Here is a 14,636-nt window from a genome sequence, read left to right on the forward strand (position 1 = left end):
TGTACTCACTTGTAATGCAGGACACGCAGCAATCAATTTGCACAGCACCAGCTCCCAACGTGGCAACAACCAGTGGTGTTAAATTGAGGGACAGCTATCGGCCAGGAAACAGGGGAGAAACACACTGTTCGTCTTCAAAAATACTGCCGGGTGGTGTTTAATATTCAGCTGAAAAAGAGTAGAAGGGGCCTTAGCTTTTGGTTTCCACCACACGGCACATCTGACAGTGCAGCACAACAGCAGCGCTACTGGAAACTCCGCAGCATCAACTCACAAAAGGTGGAAAGGCCAGAGAACCTTCAGTACTCGAAAGGTTAATGTGCCCTGCACACTCAGCCCCTCAGGTAGCACTGAGCTCCCTCGGTATTCCGGACTGAACTCTGCTCAGCTAACTGATCTTGAGCGGATCGAGTGTTTACTTCTTGCTATGCAAAGCCAGGAATGTTAGAAAAAGACATCTGGATTGTGAAGGAATCCTCTTATGCACACAAACACACACACACACACAGACATCCCCCCCCCCCCCACACACACACAGACATCCCCCCCCCCACACACACACAGACATCCCCCCCCCCACACACACACACAGACATCCCCCCCCCCACACACACACACAGACATCTCCCCCCACACACACAGACATCCCCCCCCCACACACACAGACATCCCCCCCCACACACACACACAGACATCCCCCCCCCCACACACACACACAGACACAACCCACACACACAGACACCCCCCCACACACACACACAGACATCCCCCCCACACACACAGACACCCCCCCCCACACACACACGCACACTGCCCCCCCCCCCACACACACACAGACTGCCCCTCTGTCACACACACAGACTGCCCCTCTGTCACACACACACACTCGCCCCCCCCCACACGCACACTGCCCCCCCCCACGCACACTGCCCCCCCCCCACACACACTGCCCCCCCCCACGCACACTCACCCCCCACAAACACACACTCACCCCCACAAACACACACTCACCCCCCACAAACACACACTCACCACCACAAACATTTTATTCATCCTCATGCAGCCACACCCCTCAGCCCTCCCGACCTGCAACCCCCCCCCACACACAGCTCTCCCCCCACCCCCACAGCCCTCCTCTTCGCCCCCCAGCTCTCCTCGACTTCCCCCCCAGCTCTCTCCTCTCCCCCCCCCCACTCTCCTCTCCACACTCCCCCCCCCCCCCCCCCACCCCGCTCTCCTCTCCACCCCCCCGCTCTCTTCTCCACACACACCCCCCCTCTCTCTATCTCCCACCCCCCCTCGTCCTCTACACCCCCCCCCGCTCTCCTCACCACCCCCCCCGCTCTCCTCACCACCCCTCCGCTCTCTCTCTCCACCCACCCCGCTCTCCGCTCTCACCCCACCCCGCTCTCCTCTCCACCCCACCCCGCTCTCCTCTCCACCCCACCCCGCTCTCCTCTCCACCCCCCGCGCTCTCCTCTCCACCCCCCCGCTCTCCTCTCCACCCCCCCGCTCTCCTCTCCACCCCCCCCGCTCTCCTCTCCACCCCCCCCCGCTCTCCTCTACACACACCCCCGCTCTCCTCTCCACCCCCCCCGCTCTCCTCTCCATACCCCCCCGCTCTCCGCTCCACCCCCCGCTCTCCTCTCCACCACCCCCGCTCTCCTGTCCACCCCCCCGCTCTCCGTCTCCACCCCCCCCACTCAACCCCCCCGCTCTCCGTTCCACCCCCCACCCCGCGCTCCTCCCCCCCCCGCTCTCCTCTCCACCACCCACGCTCTCCTCTCCACCCCCCACCCCCCGCTCTCTCCTCTCCACCCCCCCCACTCTCCTCCCCTCCCCCCCCGCTCTCCTCTCCACACACCCCCTGCTCTCCTCTCCACCCCCCCGCTCTCCTCTCCACCCCCCCCGGCTCTCCTCTACAGCCCCCCCCCGCTCTCCTCACCACCACCCCCCCGCTCTCCTCACCACCCCTCCCGCTCTCCTCTCCACCCCCCCCCGCTCTCCACTCCACCCCCCCGCTCTCCTTTCACCCCCCGCTCAACCCCCCCGCTCTCCTTTCCACCCCCCACCCCCCGCTCCGCCCCCCCGCTCTCCTCTCCACCACCCACCACCTCCGCTCTCCTCTCCACCCCCCACCCCACCCCGCTCTCCTCTCCACCCCCCCACACTCTCCTCTCCTCCCCCCCCGCTCTCCTCTCCACACACCCCCTGCTCTCCTCACCACCCCTCCCGCTCTCCTCTCCACCCCCCCCGCTCTCCTCTCCACCCCCCCCGCTCTCCTCTCCACCCCCCCCCGCTCTCCTCTACACACACCCCCGCTCTCCTCTCCACCCCCCCCGCTCTCCTCTCCACCCCCCCCGCTCTCCTCTCCACCCCCCCGCTCTCCTCTCCACACCCCCCCCCGCTCTCCTTTCCACCCCCCGCTCTCCTCTCCACCCCCCCACTCAACCCCCCGCTCTCCTGTCCACCCCCCACTCCTCCCCCCGCTCTCCTCTCCACCACCCACCACCCCCCCCGCTCTCCTCTCCACCCCCCACCCCCCGCTCCACCCCCCCCCGCTCTCCTCTACATCCCCCCACTCCACCCCCCCGCTCTCCTCTCCACCCCCCCGCTCTCCTCTCCACCCCCCCACGTCCACCCCCCCGCTCTCCTTTCCACCCCCCACCCCCCGCTCCTCCCCCCCCGCTCTCCTCTCCACCCCCGCCGCTCTCCGCTCCACCCCCCGCTCTCCTCTCCACCCCCCCCCACTCCACCCCCCGCTCTCCTCTCCACCCCCCCCCACCCTCCTCTCCACCCCCCCCACCCCCCCGCTCTCCTCTCCACCCCCCCCGCTCTCCTCTCCACACACCCCCCCACTCTCCTCTCCACACCCCCCCACCCCCCGCTCTCCGCTCCACACCCCCCCCGCTCTACTCCTCCTCCACACCCCCCCGCTCTCCTCTACACCCCCCCGCTCTCCTCTACACCCCCCCCGCTCTCCTCTCCAACCCCCCTCCCCCCGCTCTCCTCTCCACCCACCCCGCTCTCCTCTCCACCCACCCCCGCTCTCCTCTCCACACCCACCCCCCGCTCTCCTCTCCACACCCCCCCCCCCGCTCTCCTCTCCACACCACCCCACCCCCCGCTCTCCTCTCCACCCCCCGCTCTCCTCTCAACACACGCCCCCCGCTCTCCTATCCACACACCCCCCGCTCTCCTCTCCACACTCCCCCCTCTCCTATCCACCCCCCCGCTCTCCTATCCAACCCCCCCGCTCTCCTCTCCAACCCCCCCGCTCTCCTCTCCACACCCCCCGCTCCACCCCCCACCCCCTCTCCTCACCCCCCCCTCCTCTCCACCCCCCCCTGCACTCCTCTCCACAACCCGCCCTCCTCTCCTCTCCACACCCCCCGCTCTCCTCTCCACACCACCCCCGCTCTCCTCTCCACACCCCCCCCCGCTCTCCTCTCCAACCCCCCCCTCTCCGCTCCACCCCCCCGCTCGCCTCTCCACCCCCCCGCTCTCCTCTCCACACCCCCGCTCGCCTCTCTACACCCCCCCGCTCTCCTCTCCACACACACACCCCCCCCGCTCTCCTCTCCACACACCCCCCGCTCTCCTCTCCACACCCCCCCTCTCTCCTCTCCACCCCCCCCGCTCTCCTCTCCAACCCCCCCGCTCTCCTCTCCAACCCCCCCGCTCTCCTCTCCAACCCCCCCGCTCTCCTCTCCAACCCCCCCGCTCTCCTCTCCAACCCCCCGCTCTCCTCTCCACCCCCCCGCTCTCCTCTCCACCCCCCCGCTCTCCTCTCCACACACCCCCGCTCTCCTCTCCACCCCCCCCGCTCTCCTCTCCACCCCCCCGCTCTCCTCTCCACCCCCCCGCTCTCTCCTCTCCACACCCCCGCTCTCTCCTCTCCACCCCCCCGCTCTCTCCTCTCCACCCCCCCCCCGCTCTCCTCTCCACCCCCCCCCGCCCTCCCGCTCTCCTCTCCACCCCCCCCCCGCTCTCCTCTCCACACACCCCCCCCCGCTCTCCTCTCCACACACCCCCCCGCTCTCCTCTCCACCCCCCCCCCGCTCTCCTCTCTACACCCCCCCGGCTCTCCTCTCCACCCCCCCCCCGCTCTCCTCTCCACCCCCCCGCTCTCCTCTCCACCCCCCCCCGCTCTCCTCTCCACACACCCCCGCTCTCCTCTCCACACCCCCCACCCCCGCTCCACACACCCCCAACCCCCGCTCCACACACCCCCCTCTCCTCACCCCCCCTCTCCTCTCCTCACTCTCCCTCTCCTCACCCCCCGCTCTCCTCTCCACCCCCCTCCTCTCCTCACCCCCCCTCCCTCCTCTATTCACTCACCCCCCCTCCTCTCCTCACCCCCCCTCCTCTCCTCACCCCCCCTCCTCTCCTCACCCCCCCTCCTCTCCTCCCCCTCCTCTCCTCACCCCCCCTCCTCTCCTCACCCCCCCGCTCCTCTCCACCCCCCCGCTCTCCTCTCCTCACCCCCTCCTCTCCTCACCCCCCCTCCTCTCCTCTCCACCCCCCCCGCCGCTCTCCTCTCCACCCCCCGCCGCCTCTCCTCTCCACCCCCCCCGCTCTCCTCTCCACCCCCCCCGCTCTCCTCTCCACCCCCCCCCGCTCTCCTCTCCACCCCCCCCCGCTCTCCTCTCCACACCCCCCCTCTCCTCTCCACACCCCCCCCCGCTCTCCTCTCCACACACACCCCCCGCTCTCCTCTCCACCCCCCCCCCGCTCTCCTCTCCTCAACCCCCTCCCCGCTCTCCTCTCCATACCCCCCCGCTCTCCTCTCCACACCCCCCCGCTCTCCTCTCCACACCCTCCCTCCTCTCCTCACCCCCCCTCCTCTCCTCTCCTCCTCCCCCCCTCCTCTCCTCTCCTCACCCCCCCGCTCCTCTCCACCCCCCCGCTCTCCTCTCCTCACCCCCCCTCCTCTCCTCACCCCCCCTCCTCTCCACCCCCCCGCCTCTCCTCTCCTCACCCCCCCCTCCTCTCCACCCCCCCGCCTCTCCTCTCCACCCCCCCGCCGCTCTCCTCTCCACCCCCCCGCCGCTCTCCTCTCCACCCCCCCCGCTCTCCTCTCCACCCCCCCCGCTCTCCTCTCCACCCCCCCCCCCCCGCTCTCCTCTCCACCCCCCCCCCCCGCTCTCCTCTCCACCCCCCCCCCCGCTCTCCTCTCCACCCCCCCGGCTCTCCTCTCGACACCCCCCCCCCGCTCTCCTCTCCACACCCCCCCCCGCTCTCCTCTCCACACACCCCCCCCCCGCTCTCCTCTCCACCCCCCCGCTCTCCTCTCCACACACCCCCCCGCACTCCTCTCCACACCCCCCCGCTCTCCTCTCCACACCCCCCCGCTCTCCTCTCCACACCCCCCCGCTCTCCTCTCCACACCCCCCCCCGCTCTCCTCTCCACACACCCCCCCCCCGCTCTCCTCTCCACCCCCCCGCTCTCCTCTCCACCCCCCCGCTCTCCTCTCCACCCCCCCCGCACTCCTCTCCACACCCCCCCCCGCACTCCTCTCCACACCCCCCCCGCTCTCCTCTCCACACCCCCCCGCTCTCCTCTCCACACCCCCCCGCTCTCCTCTCCACACACACACACCCCCGCTCTCCTCTCCACACCCCCCCGGCTCTCCTCTCCACCCCCCCCGCTCCTCTCCACCCCCCCCGCTCCTCTCCACCCCCCCGCACTCCTCTCCACACCCCCCGCACTCCTCTCCACACACACCCCCGCTCTCCTCTCCACCCCCCCCCGCTCTCCTCTCCACACACCCCCCCCGCTCTCCTCTCCACACACCCCCCCCCCGCTCTCTCCTCTCCACCCCCCCGCACTCCTCTCCACCCCCCCCCCCGCTCTCCTCTCCACCCCCCCGCACTCCTCTCCACCCCCCCCCCCGCTCTCCTCTCCACACACACCCCCGCTCTCCTCTCCACACACACACCCCCCCCGCTCTCCTCTCCACACCCCCCCCCGCTCTCCTCTCCACACCCCCCCCCCGCTCTCCTCTCCACCCCCCCCGCTCTCCTCTCCACCCCCCCCCGCTCTCCTCTCCACCCCCCCCCCCGCTCTCCTCTCCACCCCCCCCCCGCTCTCCTCTCCACCCCCCCCCCGCTCTCCTCTCCACCCCCCCCCCCCCCGCTCTCCTCTCCACCCCCCCCCCCCCGCTCTCCTCTCCACCCCCCCCCCCCCCGCTCTCCTCTCCACCCCCCCCCCGCTTTCCTCTCCACACACCCCCCCCCCCGCTCTCTCCTCTCCACCCCCCCGCACTCCTCTCCCCACCCCCCACCCCGGGGGGGGGTTTGCGGTGATTCTGTTTTTATAACCTTGCTGCAGGTGGAAAGCGGTGAAGGTTGTCCCGGATCAGAGACCCTGTGTCTCCCACCCCGCTCCTGTGTCTGTCTGACTGCCGGCTCCCCCCGGCCCGGCTCCCCCCGGGCTGACTGCCGGCCCCCCCCGGGCTGACTGCCGGCTCCCCCCGGGGCCCCCCGGCTCGGCTCCCCCCGGGGCCCCGCTCCCCCCGGGCTGACTGCCGGCGCCCCCCGGCTCGGCTCCCTCCGGCCCCCCGGCTCCCCCTGGTCTGAACCAGACTCACCTGTCCCCAGGTGAGTTCCAGCTGCGGCTGTCTCCAGCTGCGCCCGCCGCGCATGCGCCACCCCTCAGCCTGGGGTCTCCACGTGCTTTTCCCCCCTCCCACTGCGCATGCGCTCCCTTGCTACATCGGTAGTGCTACTCAGCGGGCCGGGTGCGCATGCGCGACATCCACACTGGCTCCTTCAACATTTCTGTTGATCAGACCTGGAGCCAGTGAAGGTGGGACGGTCAAGGTTGCGTGTGTCTGACAGTCAATCCCACTGGCAAATCTGTCCTTTGGCTTTCCATGGCCCTGAGTGATGAACAATAGCTGCAGCGTGGGAACAAGACATATAATCAACCCTAATAAATCACTGGGCAGTCACAGGGAGGAGAGAGGGGTTTGAAGAACCCTAATCAGGGTATCCTGAGATACCTATACACTCAGGGTGACAACTCTTATGAAATAAAGGAAACTTTGACACATGGAGGTGGGAAAATATTTGTATTCATCTTCAATTTTATACAAAATAATAAGACTCCCCAGCCCCTCCCCCCAGAAAACCAAACAGAAATCCCCCCACCCCTCACAGTGTACGTAACTTTCTCAAGGTACAAAATCTCTGTAAAATCCCCCAGTCATACCAGGGCCCTGGGTGGGGAAGCTGACATCCAACCCATCAGCAGCCACCTTCGAGAAATAAGCAAAGCGATGGCCAGAATGCGGGGCCCAAGGGGACAGTGAGTTCAGCCTCGACCGGTCCAGCTAGGGCCTCAAAATGCAGTTCAGATCATCCCCCAAATTCAACTGGTGCACATTCATATCAGGTATCGCAGCCAACATCTTCCTGAACTTCACATCATCCCAATTTGGGGCATACCCGCTCACTAACACCATCGACATACCCTCCAATGTCCCCGTAACTATGACGTTCCTGCCGCCCTGGTCCACCCGGAACCAAACTCTTATTAATATGTTTTGCCACCCCCCCGAGGCCTGCTATCAAAACCCATGTGAACACATTGCCAGACCAACCTATGGAACCTAATCTGGTCCCTTACCTGCAGGTGGGCCTCCTGCAAAAATACGTCGGCTTTCAAACTTTTCAGATTAGAGAAAACTCTGGCCCATTTCACTGGGCCGCCCCAAACCCTGCACATTCCACGTAACCAATCGAATCGGGGATCTCCCACCCCTCCCTTCCCCTTCAAGCCAGCCATTTCCACCATGAGGCATTGACCCCCTCCAGCCACCATACCCCTGAAACCAGAGCCCACCCACGATGGCCACCTGCCCGCCCAACAAATGGGACAAAGCTACCCTCAGTCACTGCCGGCACTTTGCCTCCCCATCCCATAAATCCCCTATCCACTTCCTGCCGAAGCGTTACCTCTCTCCTCCATCTCCTTTCGCCCCACCATTCACACCTCCTAGACTCAATGCAACCTTCCTAAACGGGTCCCACAAGCTGCACCCTCTCCCTTCACCTCGCTCCCATTCACTAGCCAATCTCACTCAGCTCGCAAGGTAGCCCCCCAGCCAGAGCCCACAATATCCAAATGAACAATCAAAAGACAAAGGCCAGACCCCAAACCCAAACCAAAAGAGGCCAACACCCCACCTCCCTCCCCTCAACCATATGCTCCCTCCAAACCTCAAGCACCCCTGAATAGGAAAACATATCAAAAAGGGAACAAGCCCTTCGAGCCAAACTGCAATAGTTTCAATTATAATGATAATAATCTTGATTGTCACAAGTAGGCTTACATTAACACTGTAATAAAGTTACTGTGAAAAATTATCACCAAGTCTGAACAAACAAGGGGAAAGAGAGGGGCAGCGGGAACAAGGGGGAAAACAATTTAGATTTAGATTTATTCTCACGTGTACCGAGGTACAGTGAAAAATATTGTTCTGCGTACAGTCGTAGAATATAGAACATTACAGCGCCGTACAGGCCCTTCGGCCCTCGATGTTGCGCCGACCTGTGAAACCACTCTAAAGCCCATCTACACTATTCCCTTATCATCCATATGTCTATCCAATGACCATTTGAATGCCCTTAGTGTTGGCGAGTCCACTACTGTTGCAGGCAGGGTATTCTTCCCCCTTACTACTCTCTGAGTAAAGAACCTACCTCTGACATAAAGAACAAAGAACAAAGAAATGTACAGCACAGGAACAGGCCCTTCGGCCCTCCAAGCCCGTGCCGACCATGCTGCCCGACTAAACTACAATCTTCTACACTTCCTGGGTCCGTATCCCTCTATTCCCATCCTATTCATGTATTTGTCAAGATGCCCCTTAAATGTCACTATCGTCCCTGCTTCCACCACCTCCTCCGGTAGCGAGTTCCAGGCACCCACCACCCTCTGCGTAAAAAACTTGCCTCGTACATCTACTCAAAACCTTGCCCCTCTCACCTTAAACCTATGCCCCCTAGTAATTGACCCCTCTACCCTGGGGAAAAGCCTCTGACTATCCACTCTGTCTATGCCCCTCATAATTTTGTAGACCTCTATCAGGTCTCCCCTCAACCTCCTTCGTTCCAGTGAGAACAAACCGAGTTTATTCAACCGCTCCTCATAGCTAATGCCCTCCATACCAGGCAAGATTCTGGTAAATCTCTTCTGCACCCTCTCTAAAGCCTCCACATCCTTCTGGTAGTGTGGCGACCAGAATTGAACACTATACTCCAAGTGTGGCCTAACTAAGATTCTATACAGCTGCAACATGACTTGCCAATTCTTATACTCAATGCCCCAGCCAATGAAGGCAAGCATGCAGTATGCCTTCTTGACTACCTTCTCCACCTGTGTTGCCCCTTTCAATGACCTGTGGACCTGTACTCCTAGATCTCTTTGACTTTCAATACTCTTGAGGGTTCTACCATTCACTGTATATTCCCTACCTGCATTAGACCTTCCAAAATGCATTACCTCACATTTGTCCGGATTAAACTCCATCTGCCATCTCTCCGCCCAAGTCTCCAAACAATCTAAATCCTGCTGTATCCTCTGACAGTCCTCATCGCTATCCGCAATTCCACCAACCTTTGTGTCGTCTGCAAACTTACTAATCAGACCAGTTACATTTTCCTCCAAATCATTTATATATACTACAAAGAGCAAAGGTCCCAGCACTGATCCCCGTGGAACACCACTGGTCACAGCCCTCCAATTAGAAAAGCATCCTTCCATTGCTACTCTCTGCCTTCTATGACCTAGCCAGTTCTGTATCCACCTTGCCAGCTCACCCCTGATCCCGTGTGACTTCACCTTTTGTACTAGTCTACCATGAGGGACCTTGTCAAAGGCCTTACTGAAGTCCATATAGACAACATCCACTGCCCTACCTGCATCAATCATCTTAGTGACCTCCTCGAAAAACTCTTATCAAGTTAGTGAGACACGACCTCCCCTTCACAAAACCGTGCTGCCTCTCACTAATACGTCCATTTGCTTCCAAATGGGAGTAGATCCTGTCTCGAAGAATTCTCTCCAGTAATTTCCCTACCACTGAAGTAAGGCTCACCGGCCTGTAGTTCTCGGGATTATCCTTGCTACCCTTCTTAAACAGAGGAACAACATTGGCTATTCTCCAGTCCTCCGGGACATCCCCTGAAGACAGTGAGGATCCAAAGATTTCTGTCAAGGCCTCAGCAATTTCCTCTCCAGCCTCCTTCAGTATTCTGGGGTAGATCCCATCAGGCCCTGGGGACTTATCTACCTTAATATTTTTTAAGACACCCAACACCTCGTCTTTTTGGATCTCAATGTGACCCAGGCTATCTACACACCCTTCTCCAGACTCAACATCTACCAATTTCTTCTCTTTGGTGAATACTGATGCAAAGTATTCATTTAGTACCTCGCCCATTTCCTCTGGCTCCACACATAGATTCCCTTGCCTATCCTTCAGTGGGCCAACCCTTTCCCTGGCTACCCTCTTGCTTTTTATGTACGTGTAAAAAGCCGTGGGATTTTCCTTAACCCTATTTGCCAATGACTTTTCGTGACCCCTTCTAGCCCTCCTGACTCCTTGCTTAAGTTCCTTCCTACTTTCCTTATATTCCACGCAGGCTTCGTCTGTTCCCAGCTTTTTAGCCCTGACAAATGCCTCCTTTTTCTTTTTGATGAGGCCTACAATATCCCTCGTTATCCAAGGTTCCCGAAAATTGCCATATTTATCCTTCTTCCTCACAGAAACATGCCGGTCCTGAATTCCTTTCAACTGACACTTGAAAGCCTCCCACATGTCAGATGTTGATTTGCCCTCAAACATCCACCCCCAATTTATGTTCTTCAGTTCCCGCCTAATATTGTTATAATTAGCCTTCCCCCAATTTAGCACATTCATCCTAGGACCACTCTTATCCTTGTCCACCAGTACTTTAAAACTTACTGAATTGTGGTCACTGTTACCGAAACGCTCCCCTACTGAAACATCTACCACCTGGCCGGGCTCATTCCCCAATACCAGGTCCAGTACCGCCCCTTCCCTAGTTGGACTGTCCTATATCTGTCCTATATCTATCTCCCCTCAATTTAAAGCTATGTCCCCTCGTGCTAGACATCACCATCCAAGGAAAAAGGCTCTCACTGTCCACCCTATCTAATCCTCTGATCATCTTGTATGCCTCAATTAAGTCACCTCTTAACCTTCTTCGTTCCATCCATGAAAAACATAGAACACACGATAAATACACAATGTAAATACATAGGCACAGACATCGGGTGAAGCACACGGAGTGTGGTGCTACTCACTAGTAACCATCACCTCGCCGGGTACACCATGCCAAACCGAACACTACACTTGTAGAGTGCCAGTTTCGCCCTGTTAAAGGCCTTCTTGCCAATTCCACCTAACTACACATCTTTGGACACACTGAGGGGCAATGTAGCATGGCCAATCCACCTAACCTGCACATTCTGATTGTGGGAGGAAACTGGAGCACTCGGAGGAAACCCACGCAGACACAGGGAGAACGTGCAGACTCTGCACAGACAGTGACCTAATGCTGGAATCGAATCCCGGTCCCTGGTGCTGTGAGGCAACAGTGCTAACCACTGTGCCACCCTGGTGCTGTGAGACAGCAGTGCTACCAATGTGCTGCTCTGGTGCTGTGAGACAGCAGTGCTAACCACTGTGCCACCCTGGTGCTGTGAGACAGCAGTGCTAACCACTGTGCCGCCCTGGTGCTGCGAGACAGCAGTGCTAACCACTGTGCCACCCTGGTGCTGTGAGACAGCAGTGCTAACCACTGTGCCACCCTGGTGCTGTGAGACAGCAGTGCTAACCACGGTGCCACCCTGATGCTGTGAGGCAGCTGTGCTACCACTGTGCCGCCCTGGTGCTGTGAGGCAGCAGTGCTACCACTGTACCACCCTGGTGCTGCGAGGCAGCAATGCTAACCACTGTACCACCCTGGTGCTGCGAGGCAGCAGTGCTAACCACTGTGTCACCCTGGTGCCGCGAGACAGCAGTGCTACCACTGTGCCGCCCTGGTGCCGCGAGACAGCAGTGCTAACCACTGTGTCACCCTGGTGCCGCGAGACAGCAGTGCTACCACTGTGCCGCCCTGGTGCTGCGAGACAGCAGTGCTAACCACTGTGTCACCCTGGTGCTGCGAGGCAGCAGTGCTAACCACTGTGTCACCCTGGTGCCGCGAGACAGCAGTGCTAACCACTGTACCACCCTGGTGCCGCGAGACAGCAGTGCTAACCACTGTACCACCCTGGTGCCGCGAGACAGCAGTGCTAACCACTGTGCCGCCCTGGTGCCGCGAGACAGCAGTGCTAACCATTGTACCACCGTGTCTCCACAGGTCTGCTGGTTGGCTGCCCTGCTCACTCAAAGTTCCACTCCAATTGTTCAAGTTCACTCCGGAGACTCCCAGGATTTGTCTCCCACAGGCTTTGTCAAAGGGAGGTCGTGTCTGACAAATCTGTTAGAGTTCTTTGAGGAGGTAACAAGCAAGTTCGACAAAGGAGAATCAGTGGACGTGATTTATTTAGATTTCCAGAAGGCCTTTTGACAAGGTGCCGCATAGGAGTCTGTTAAATAAGTTAAGAGCCCATGGTGTTCAGGGTAAGATCCTGGCATGGATAGAGGATTGGCTGACTGGCAGAAGGCAGAGAGTGGGGATATTGGGGTCTTTTTCAGGATGGCAGCCGGTGACTAGTGGTGTGCCTCGGGGGGGGGGTCTGTGATGGGACCACAACTTTTCACGATATACATTAATGATCTGGAAGAAGGAACTGAAGGCACTGTTGCTAAGTTTGCAGATGATACAAAGATCTGTAGAGGGACAGGTAGCATTGAGGAAGCAGGTGGGCTGCAGAAGGATTTGGACAAGCTAGGAGAGTGGGCAATGAAGTGGCAGATGAAATACAATGTGTGAGGATATGCACTTTGGAAGGAGGAATTTAGGCATAGACTTTCTAAATGGGGAAATGCTTTGGAAAGCAGAAGCACAAAGGGACTTGGGAGTCCTTGTTCACGATTCTCTTGAGGTTAATGTGCAGGTTCAGTCGGCAGTTAGGAAGGTGTGATGAATGGTTACTGTACCCTCAACACCATGTAGGTGATGCCCCTTTAAGACCGGGTTTGGAACCCTGGGGGACTCCGCCTCCGGCTCTGCCCACCAGGGAGCAGTATATAAGGTGATGTCCTGTAGGCGGCACTCAGTAAGCACACATCTCGGTAACTGGCTAGTTCTCTGCTTATTAAAGCCTTCATTTACCATTCCACACTCTCGTGTCGTTATTGAGGATACTACAGAAGGCAAATGCAATGTTAGCATTCATGTCAAGAGGGCATACAAGACCAGGGATGTACTTCTGAGGCAGTATAAAGCTCTGGTCAGACCCCATTTGGAGTATTGTGAGCAGTTTTGGGCCCTGTATCTAAGGAAGGATGTGCTGGCCTTGGAAAGGGCCCAGAGGAAGTTCACAAGAATGATCCCTGGAATGAAGAGCTTGTCGTATGAGGAACAGTTGAGGACTCTGGGTCTGTACTCGTTGGAGTTCAGAAGGATGAGAGGGGATCTTATTGAAACGTACAAGATACTGCGAGGCCTGGATAGAGTGGACGTGGAGAGGATGTTTCCACTTGTCGGAACAACTAGAAGCAGAGGACACCATCTCAGATTAAAAGGACGATCCTTTAAAACAGAGATGAGGAGGAATTTCTTCCGCCAGAGGGTGGTGAATCTGTGGAACTCTTTGCCGCAGAAGACTGTGGAGGCCAAATCACAGAGTGTCTTTAAGACAGAGTTAGATATGTTCTTGATCAATAAGGGGATCAGGGGTTATGGGGAGAAGGCAGGAGAATGGGGATGAGAAAAATATCAGCCATGATTGAATGACAGAGCAGACTCGATGGGCCGAGTGGCCTAATTCTGCTCCTATGTCTTATGCCTGTCCTAGAACATATGGGACAAAAGGCGTCCCTTCAGAACACAAAATAAACTGTATAAGATTAAGAGACCACTCTGCCTGGTAATCCTGTCTATAGCTGCCATCCACCCCTCCCTTCACAAACTTCATTTCACTTCCACACTCCCGATATTATAGTAAGCAGGATGACTGACTCTGGACGTAAAAATGAAAGGACTATTTTCCCTCGGGGACGGTTGCGGACGAAACCATGGGGTTTGTGGGACCAACTGTCTGGAATTTCCTGGCACAGTACAAAAATTCAGCCTCTTGTCTCACGTCCCAGCTGGTCATTACTTCCTGGGAAGCATTTTGTTCCAGAATTCAGCTAACATTTCCTGGCCAGCATTTTCTTTTGTACATGTACCAGCCACAGAGGGGCTGTGATTTGCACTCACTGGCTTTCAGCATGTCCGGGGCGAGGGACATCCCCCACCGAGCTGCCCACACCTCAGTGCCCCCTCTCCCGCTCCACTTACAGGTACGTCAGCAGCCCCAGAGTCCCTTAATTTATTCCCTTGAGAGAACATAAGAACTAGGAGCAGGAGTAGGCCATCTGGCCCCTCGAGCCTGCTCCGCCATTCAATGAGATCATGGCTGATCTTTTGTGGACTCAGCTCCACTT

General features: G+C 59.3%; 1 protein-coding gene across 3 annotated transcripts in view; it reads right to left on the reverse strand.

The window, feature by feature from the left end:
- folr (folate receptor) overlaps positions 1-6,689 on the reverse strand; it is a 55,334-nt gene extending 48,645 nt beyond the window's left edge. The window contains exons 1-2 of one of the 3 annotated variants that reach the window (XM_072477476.1): positions 6,594-6,689; positions 10-168 (exon numbers count right to left, since the gene is read on the reverse strand). The gene's annotated coding sequence lies outside the window, so the exon portion shown is untranslated. The other 2 variants (XM_072477477.1, XM_072477478.1) reach the window with 2 other exon arrangements.
- Between the last annotated feature and the right edge of the window lie 7,947 nt (positions 6,690-14,636).

This window comes from Scyliorhinus torazame, chromosome 15 (assembly GCF_047496885.1).
Source record: "Scyliorhinus torazame isolate Kashiwa2021f chromosome 15, sScyTor2.1, whole genome shotgun sequence".
NCBI lineage: Eukaryota > Metazoa > Chordata > Chondrichthyes > Carcharhiniformes > Scyliorhinidae > Scyliorhinus > Scyliorhinus torazame.